Below are 10,147 nucleotides of genomic sequence, written 5' to 3'. Positions count from 1 at the left end.
CCACACAACGAAAAAACAATCTTTTTACTCCCTGGCCTTCTCCCAAAAAACCGTCCACACCTCACTATGAACACGGCTCAACACGAGGCTTCAGGGCATGTAGTACACATGCCAGGCCTTTAGGGGCGCTGTGACTCACCAAACACAATAAAAAAGCAGAAGACAGACAGACCACATAGAAATTTAGAAGTAGACTTCTGCACATAAACACTTAAACCACTATATATAACTCTAGTGTTATAGGTCTATGGAAAAAAAAAAAAGCCTTTTCCATGCACTAATTTCTGATTATTCAATTCTTTACATATTGTGCCAGGTGAAATTTCACGTATTTATTCAGTAGCAATGTTGGTCCTCCTGGTACAAAGAACATTTTTGTGGCTCTCACACGATGATCAAGGTTTTAATTAACTTCGCTCACGGGGATAATATACAGGCTTTGAGTTTGGTTTTCATCGTCTCCCTGTGTGTTCCTCTCATCCTAAAGAACAAAAAAAATTAAAAATAAATCCATTTCAGATAGAATGGTGACCCTAAATTCCCCGTGTGTGTGTAAATGAGTGTGATTATGTGCTGACAAACTGACTCAGGCGTACACTTACTTCACCCAGACGGAGCCGGTATTGCCTCCAGTTGGATAAAAACTACATGAGATGAATGGAACTTTAAAAAAAAGAAAAAAAAGAAAGTGTTGTAGAAATGGACGATAACGCGGCTCTCTTCGATATCGGGAGGCAGGAGCACAGTTTCAGAGCCATAAAGGAGCGACTGCATTGTGGTCTGCAGTTACCTTCAGCGGGAGTAGACGAGGGCATCAATGGGATTTTTATGCTGACTTACGACAAGGTTGTTTTTTTTTTTTTTTTGCCGCTGCTGACGCCACCAAGTTGCTCGTTACAAAATCACGTCGAGGTGTCGACTTCAGCAGAACGTTTTCGCTAAGAGGGATGTTTCCCACAGAGTTGTGTTGATGTTATTATAACCTTTATTTATGCATGATGCAGCTTTTACTACCTTGGCAAAAAAAAAAAAACATCAAAGAAGTGAAAGATAAGTTGCTATTTAATTATTTGTGTGATAGAAAGTGGGGGAAAAAATAAAATAGAAATTGCTTTTCATTTTTTTTTTTTCTATTTTCCAGCACATTCACACAATGTGGCGCAATCAAATGAGTAACTGCTTTAATTTTCTAGTTCATGGAACATCATGCTGTTTGACAAATTGTATAACTTTGGTATTCTCCGAGCCTCAAGCAATCTCATCAGTATTTGCGAATTTAAGCAACTCCATCCCAAAACATAAAAACACAGCGGACTCTAATCTTTGCATCAATCTGCCACCTTGGGCTGTTTCCATTACGAATCGCAGACGCACTTCGACGCCCTCTGGATACGTTTGGGTGTCTGGCTTTATAATGAGCTCTGCCTTTTTGTGATACAGGAAGTTTTGCCGTCATCGGCAGGAGATTAAAGCGGTCGTGTCGAGTCTGTGGACCCTTCTGCACATATAGCCTGTAATTGTCATTGGGTGTGTTTTTTTTGTTTGTTTTTCATACGACGGAGTCAGTTTGAACAATAGAGGATCTTACTACCTGACACAAACCAAGAGGAAGTTGCAGGCGAAAGCACTTCTGCCCGTTAGATGAGGAACAAACCCGGTATGACGTGGCCTTGTAGGTGCCCGGGGATGTTAAACTAAACTTTGCTGTCGTACCAATTCTTGCCACCCGTGTGGGATTCAGTCGGAGGTCTGACCAATGAATTCCTCTAAAAATGTATACCTTTTCCTTACAAAGGCAGCGGCAGAGGTGTGATAGTTAACTTATCTCGAGTAAGGCTGGACCTACTCTATATCCAAGTATACACACTCCTTGTCATACCGATACACACACACACACACACACACACACACACGAGTCATTCTTAATTTGTTCTAATCTCACCCCTTCTCCAATATTCAGTCGTCACATTTTATGATTATTGTTCTGTATTACAAAAATATAGTTTTAAATATGTAAATATATACAATAGTAATGTTTCAAAAGATTCAAAAAAAAAAAAAAAAGCATAATTGAATAATCGTATAAAATAGTCTTAATATTAATTGCTTTGCAGAATCGGTGTTAATTGAAGCCCTAAAATGGACGTCGTTTTCAAAACAGAAGTGTTTCTGAAATGAAATCGCAAAAACGATGTACACTGGGCCGGTTCAAATACATTGACGTTTTAATTATGTACCATCAAGATTAAATGTCATGCAGCAGCCTGCCACTAGTCGGCGCCACAGAGCTGTCAAGCCAAGCATGTTGGTAAAAGAAAACCGACATGGAGCTGCTGCTGGAGGTGCGAGCCGCAGTCACTTCGATATCGTTCATCCGGAGCTGCTGTTTCCCGCCCAGACTGACGAGATGTTCTTCGCCTTAACTGGTCGGCTGCTTCGGGAGGTAAGTGTCCGTCCTGAATTCTCTTTTAAACTGGCCGCAAATAGTCGACAGGAACGTCCAAAGTCCGGCAGCTGAGCCAAGCATGGCTGACGGGGTTCTCTCTGTACTGAAACATCACGCCCCGAGGCCTGAGGAAGTATTAGACGCACTGCCAGTTTAGCAAACTTACCCACTTAAAATGAATATAGAGGTTAGTAATTTTTTATCATTTTTTTGCAAAGAAAATACAATGAATAAGTTTTAACAAGTAGAGGTGAGGTGTTTCCTGTAGTTCTTGACCGCAGCAGGGGTTTTTTGCCCACTCCTCCATAGAGAACTTCTCCAGCTCTTTCAGGTTTCAGCTCCTCCCCAAAGAGTTTCTATTGAGTTCAGGTCTGGAAACGGGCTACGTCACTCCAGGACCTTGAAATGCTTCTGATGGCGCTTCTGCTTATTTACCCCGACAGTGTCGTTCAGGTCATTGGAAGACCCAGGAAGGAGGTTGGTGCTGAAAATCTCGTGATACAAGGTCCCATCTATCCTCCCCTTAATTACTTTTAAAATAATACATTGTGGTTTTCTGGATTTTACAACTTAAGTGTACCTACCATAAAAATGAAGGTGAGTACAATTAAATCTTGTGAAAATGTTTTATCCACGAAAAATCGATCAACTATAAAGTAGGAAGATTTTATATCTGTAAAAACGATATACAGAATCGTCAAGAACTCCCTCAAAAGGTTGTTTGGTCTTTTGCTGTTTGCAGTGGCGCTGATTCTCTTGAGATGACGTGTGCAGAGTTTACCGGCGTTTGGTCACTCCGGTGTTCGGGTGTCATGTAGCGTAACGTGAGCGGCTCTTTTTTTTTTTTTTTTACGAGGCTGCAGCAGGGAGTGTTTGAGTCAACCTGAGAGGCGTTCAAGGACGCCTCTGAGCGCAGGACGTCTGCTTTTTTGTGGAGCATGTCTGTGAACTGAAGGGCCAGAAAAAGAACTTTTAACTCAAAATATGCTTCATATTGTGGATTAATTAAAAAAAATGAAGGCATTTATTTGATGTATGATTTTTGCAACTTTATTTTCAGAAATGCACAATATTATTGGCACATCCTCCTCACATGATTTTGGCTTTAAACTTAATTAAATTGAAAAGAAATGACGACAATGATTCAAGTTCATGAGTCAAAACCCTGTTTGCACTTTTCTATGTTGAGTTTGCATTTGTATAGCGAAGTTTTCTCAAAGTATTCCCCCCAAATGACCGTAGATATGAGACACGTTGTTGTTCTGAAAGCCCCGAGAAGGACTCCTTTTTTCCCCTCTGTTACTCTGGTCAAGGTCAAAAACACCCGCGACCCGGAACGAAAGTCGAAAGCGCCAGTCGAAGACGGACACGTCACTCATTTGTGTTTTGGATGTTTTGGATCCGCATGCCGTCAGACGTTTAGTCACACGGTTTATGTGACGCGTCGCCGCCTGAAAGAGGAAGACTTCAGATACTTTTCCCTCGAATTCAGCCCCGAGACCTCTGGAAACTTTGGGATCGCGGCGAGAATTCCTAATAGAGTCGTCTTGCTTTTGAACCCCCCCGCCTGTCCGCGTGACGCCAGCTGGCAGTGATGTAAAGGCTGACGGGTCGGCGTGGGCAGAAGCAGGCGGGGAGAAATCAATAGAGGCAATGTAACCGAGCCGTAGAATGTGGTGGGGAGTTGCATCAGGTCCCGTCAAAGCGAGCAGCATCCAGAGCGAAGCCGCCAGACGGGAGGGGAAGGTGAGAGACGGTTCCGCTGGTCCGATGGACGCCCGCCTCTCCGGGCCAGTCGGCGTGTTTGTATGGTCGCCTCGGTGGAACAAAGACAAACCGATCGCCCATCGATGGCGGCAACGCTCACGTGTTATCAAAGACCATCTGTCGAGCTCGCAAATATTCTTGACGGATCCGGGAGTGAGCGAGTGGTTCGAGTGGGTGAGGAATGCAAAAAAAATAGAAATAAAAAAATTCAAAACTGCAATAACTTTTAAATTCAACTTTTTAGTTGCATCGCCTGGGGAACGTGCACCACGACCCCTAAAGCCTTCTCTCCGGGAAGCAACTTGTCCAATGGTGTATGTGGCGCTTGTGTAGATCAGTGATTCCCGGTCCCTTCCTCTCCCCACAACAGTTACTCAAGCTGCAAAAGGGAATTTTTTTAAAAGTTGCAAGAGCATGAGCTCACAACTTGACAGAGGTTTCATCAGATCATAGCAGATAAGCTCAACTGAACTCTGCTCCCACCTGCTGTTCTCCAGAGTTAACTGCGGGACCTTTTTTTTTTTTTTTTTTTTCTTTTGGGTTGTTTCTCTCCCTTTTTAATGACAATTCATCCAGCCGGCTTGCTTTGAATCGAAAAACAACACTTAAGAAATAATTAAAAAGTGTTTATTATAATCATTGTCAGTCCAAATGCATACAGTATCCACTCATGCGCTGAGAAACGGCTCCTAATTGATTGCCAAATGACTATACAGTAATTACCCGATGCTATAATTAGCTCACGCGCGCCACCAAGCCTCCGCGTTTCTCCTCTGAATTTATTTTGGTATTATCCGCCCTTTATACGGCGCTACCCTTGTGATCAACGGCCTCGAAATGGTGCTTAATGAAGTGGCAAATCTAAGCCATTAGCATAATTAATACGGACTGCTGATTGCCTTTTGGGGGTATCTCGTGCTCCGTCTCCCTCCGCCTGATCCATTATTGACTCCTTGCCTCTCGCATCACTCCAGCTTATGACTGATTTTCCCAAAAATCTATAACTTATTTCCCCAGTCGAGAGTTTTGCCGGTCCCGCGACCTTTTAGGTAAGCCAGCCATGAAATCAGCCGTTAAATTGAAGATCACTCAGCGAATGTGTGTTTTGATTAAACACTTGAATTTGGGTGATTTCTTGCATGTTGTTTGGGAAAGACAAGTAGATTTAAGAAGGTCTGTAACGGGGTTCGGCGCAACTTCTGAAGGTTACTGGAGTGTGCTGGAGTATATTGGAAAGCGACGGGGATTTTGAATATTCACTCTAAAATTAGACCCCCCAAAAAAAGTTTACAAAAGTTCCCAGATGCCAAAAAAGTTGCTTTTTTTTTTTTTTAACGGCTACATGGAGATGGAGTCCACAAGTGTTTTCAAAAAGTTCCACCTTGGGAGCCGTTTTCAAAGTGTTGCGTTTCCAGTGACTCCAAACGCCGTTTTCACTTCAAAACATGTAAACATGGTCTAATTTGAATTTAATTACCTGGATTAGTTCCATTAAGTATTTACTGATTAAGAGAAGAACTGGAAGTGGTTTTTCGTTTGTTCGATCCCTCGAACAGTTTCAGTGATGGACATCATGAAGATGAGAGAAATGGAGATGAGCTACCAAAGCGCAATGTTCCGGTAAGTTTTTAAAAAAGTAAATAAATTCAGATTCATTATTTTATTTCTACTTTGACAGGGTTTTCATGCTTGAGTCAAACTTTTCGAGTTACATGCAAATGCAATGTTTTCATGCCACGTACCGAGAGTGACGCGAGCTCACACACATACACACACACACACACACACACACACACACACACACACACACACACACACACACACACGCACACACAAAACCGCCTTAAACTCAAGGGAGACGCTGAAGCCTGACTGGCCACCGTTAATCCGAAAGGGAGGAGGAAGCACTGCTCCAGGAAGTTTAATGAATAATGGGACAATTTTTGTTTAAAAAAAAAAAGAAAGATTACATGACTTGACTGGAGCAAAAGAAAGTGACGAGATGGAAAAATGCATCTTTTCCCCCCCCCCCCCCCACATTAAGTAGAAATACCCCTGAAGTCCCGTTACATATGTGAACTTGGCGGCCAGATGTTGCTGGTGTAAATCAAGCAGCCAATTGTGACCTGGCGGAGCAATTAAAAGCATGCTGTACACATGCGAACAGTTCAGGGGACACACTAACCGTCTGTACCAAGGCTCACGAGCCCGTCGGAGCCTCCAGGAGTGCGATATACGCGCCGTACGCCCTCCTATAAGCAGGCACAAATTAGCAATAAACTGGCAGGAGTGCAGGGGCCAGCTGGTTGGAGTTCTATCAGCTGGTATGCACGATCCGAAAGGGATCAGAGTCGCGAGGACATGATCGACACCATTCCATCAAAAATGACAATAATTGACAATAATTGTTTTGTTTAATTTTCTTGTTTAGCAGCAGGTAAATGTAGGATGTTCATTCATTCTCAACAACAAGTGTTTACACAATTCACACAATTTAGAAGGCCCAGGAAGAAATAATACACATAATAGGACTGAATAAGAATTAGATGAATTAAGAGACATGTTGCTATTCAACATGTACACAATGAATGTTTTATTCAACATGTGCATGTTAAAAATAATGTTCAGTATGTATTTGGGCTAATGGCAATAAAGTCCATGTTCATACAAGTAAAAAAGAAATTAAATGAGGCAAAGTACAAGTTTTCTGAAACTCTGCTACTGCACATTGCACACCACAGCCGGAGTAAATAGTTCTTCTGCACGTGCTCAGTAGACGGGACAATAACAACGACGTGTCCTCCAGAGTGTCATGAGTCCCGGTCCAAATTCTCCTGGGACTTGGTGGTTTTTACCAACGTCATTGTCTGTCCACTAGAATGTCCGCGTACTCGCCATCGTTCATGTTTTTAGAGCATTGCGCTCACCGCAGTTTCTGCCAATTCCATGGAAGCGGACGTCGTTTTTTTTTTTAAATATTCCCACGTAAACGCAAGACATCCCTGAAGCTAAAAAGCATTTTCACTTGAAACGTCATGTAAATGAGGCCTTAAGGCACAAAATCCATAAATTCATTTGCAAGGTGTCGTCATTGAGTGGCACACTCCAATGTGAAAGAAAAAAAAAAAAAAAGAAGCATATTATTATCGGTCAAATGAAGAAAAACAATGCATATTGTCTTCAAACTTCTTGATGAATGTATTGTATTTCACCTCTCACCTTCAGCCTTCAGGGAATCCTTGATGTAGAAGAACACGCTATCACTTAAATTGTCGGCAAATCTAAGCCAGTCACAGATAATAACTATCGCCCTCTTCCATCTTACAGCATGTCAGCTGTCGAATAAGAAAGTGATGTGAGCGTCTGTTTCTACATCTCCAGGACACTGGAGTCGGACAGAGACGGACGGAAAGCGCAATGAGCTGGAGATTGACGTCTTTATCGGTGCGTTTGGAGTCCATTGAGTAGGCACACAAAGCCGCCGTAAACATTTAAAGCTGGCCGTTCGGTTCCGACGTGCTCATAATACACATGCATAAGCATAAATCTGTTATGGGCTATTTACTTATCAGTCCTTCTTTGTTTGTACTGGGAGCCAACGTGCGATGAGCCCCATTCAAATCCCATGAGCTGCCTCAGTGCAAATGTTCTCGGCTGAGAAAGCCATTTGTAGTGGAATCGATGTAAACCGCAATGCTATTAGGGACATTTTAATTGGAAATAAAAGCAAATTCATTACCGCTGCTATGACGGCCGGGCACGTCGAAGGCAAGCGCGGCTGCCAGACATGTTTGCGCACGCTGTTTGCTTTTGGACTTCGGCATTTTGTTTCTGCGACTTTTGGAAAAAAATAAAAAAAAAGTTTCTCCGTCGCTTCCCGCCACTTTTTTTACCGCCTTTTTTTTTATGATTCTCTGTACAAGAAAAGAAGTTTGACAAAGAAATCAATAGATTTCTACTTTAAATCAACACACACACCAACGGATTACCAAATGATTAAAAGATATAAATCTCAGCAAACGAATAAATAAATAAAAAGATTCATTGCTTTCGATGGCCTCTGTCAGGTTGCCTTTTGCATGCAGGCTAATTTGCCGTTTGCAAATTCATCTCACGTCCTCCGCGGTCGCAGGTAATCATCATTCTGCAAAACCTCTGAAGCGCCGCTCTGCTTCTGTTCGAACGGCAGTAAAGAACGAGGCAATTTGTTGCAGGTTAATATTTCAATCAATAAGCTCGGGCAGCGTGCAATTAAATATATTTCCCTCATTTGTTTTGGTTTTGTAAAGGTGAAAGTCTTTGTCCCTGAACCACATGGTGGACACGTGGACTTGTTTTTCCATTTCTTCGCACCTCAATTCATTTAGTTCAGTTTATCGGAGAGTCCAGAAATACTTCAGAAACAATTGTTGAGCGTGAACAATAATACTTCAGTCATTCAAGATTCGAGATATTCATTGTCATATTTGTGGATAAATTGACTTTTGCATTGTACATTGATAAGCTTCCTATGCTGGCCCCTCAGCCGATATCGAACTATGTCAGATCGTTCATTCACTCGAGTAGAAAATGTTTCGTTTTTTATTTTTAATACTGGTGCTTATTCATGCCCAAGCAAATGTTTTCCAATTGGAATTGGTTCACTTTTTTATAATTTTTTTTCAAGGTCTGAGATGCTAAGGTTTATGGAACAACTCTGTTTCCGTGTTGTAGTAAAGGAAGTTACAGATCACTTTGAAAAATAGTGGCGACTCGATGTATTTTACAGCTGCTGCAAACTTTCCCGGCCAACTTGCTGAAACAAAAAGAAAAAAGAAAAGATACTCCAGAAAGACTTAGAGAGGACTTCAGTCGGCCATTCCTCTCAGTCACGGTGAATGAGGGCGCCGTGCCCTCCGAGTGCTGGGCTCGCTGTGTAGCCTGTGGTGCAGTGGAATCTTTGAAAGATCTTCTTTGTTTTTCCTAATGATTTATTTATTATCTCAAGGCACTGTTTGTCTGAGTGCGGCACGTTGATGGAGGGGACCGAGTGACTAATGGTACAGGTGGCACTCGAGGGTAAGACCCAGTCTATAACGGCGGGCCTAATGTCTCCACTTGCTCGGTCCCCTCTGACTGATGTGTCATCAGCCGTCCTGCTATACATGATCATCATTCCTCTTGCTGCCGGTTGATGACGGCTTGTCTTGATTCCCTCCTCTGCCTTCCCAGGAGCCGCTGAGCACTGAACGCGACGCTGGAGCGCTCGCTTCTCTTTGTCTTCCGCTGCGTTTAATTAATAGACGGCGCTTCCTTCTCGTTTAATGGGACTTTCTGATGTTTGTGGTATTCTCAGCATGAAAAGCAAAAGAAGATACTCGTACTAACGGAGGAGAGAGAGAGAGAGAGAGAGAGAAGTGGTGAGGACAAGCAACAATATGACAGAGAGAACTTTCAGGAGCTTAATCATCAAGGGCCGCTGTGGCCTCAGTGGCAGAGTGCTGCCTCATTAAGAACAGCCAAGTAAGCACGCATTAATGTCCTTCAGACATCGATACACTCCTTAATACAGTAGTGCAGGGCAGACTGCGGTAGTGTTGCAAACATAACAAAAGCTTGATGAAAAATGAATTTACGGACCAACCAAGAAGAATTATCTTAAGCCTCGTTTCCTCTGACAAAAGTTGCGGATAGTACCGAAAGTACCGTCGCCATATTTCAGAACCCCTCTGTTGAGGTACCGAGCACAACGGTATGGATGACATGACAGATTTGGGCCTGGGTACGCTTTGCCCTCCCGTACAGTGCTAATCTTTCCTTCTTGGAGTGGCGGGAATGGTATGGACTAACTGGAACCAGCAGGTGGCGGTAGTGCAACTTCACGGATGTCAACTGCTGTTGAACCCAAGTGAAGAAAAAGAAGAGGAAGGGAAGCCGTCATCAGGGACGAAAAAA

Source organism: Lipophrys pholis (genome assembly GCF_963383615.2).
Source record: "Lipophrys pholis genome assembly, chromosome: 22".
NCBI lineage: Eukaryota > Metazoa > Chordata > Actinopteri > Blenniiformes > Blenniidae > Lipophrys > Lipophrys pholis.
The sequence above is the reverse complement of the archived record's forward strand: the minus strand, read 5'-3'. Positions refer to the sequence as shown.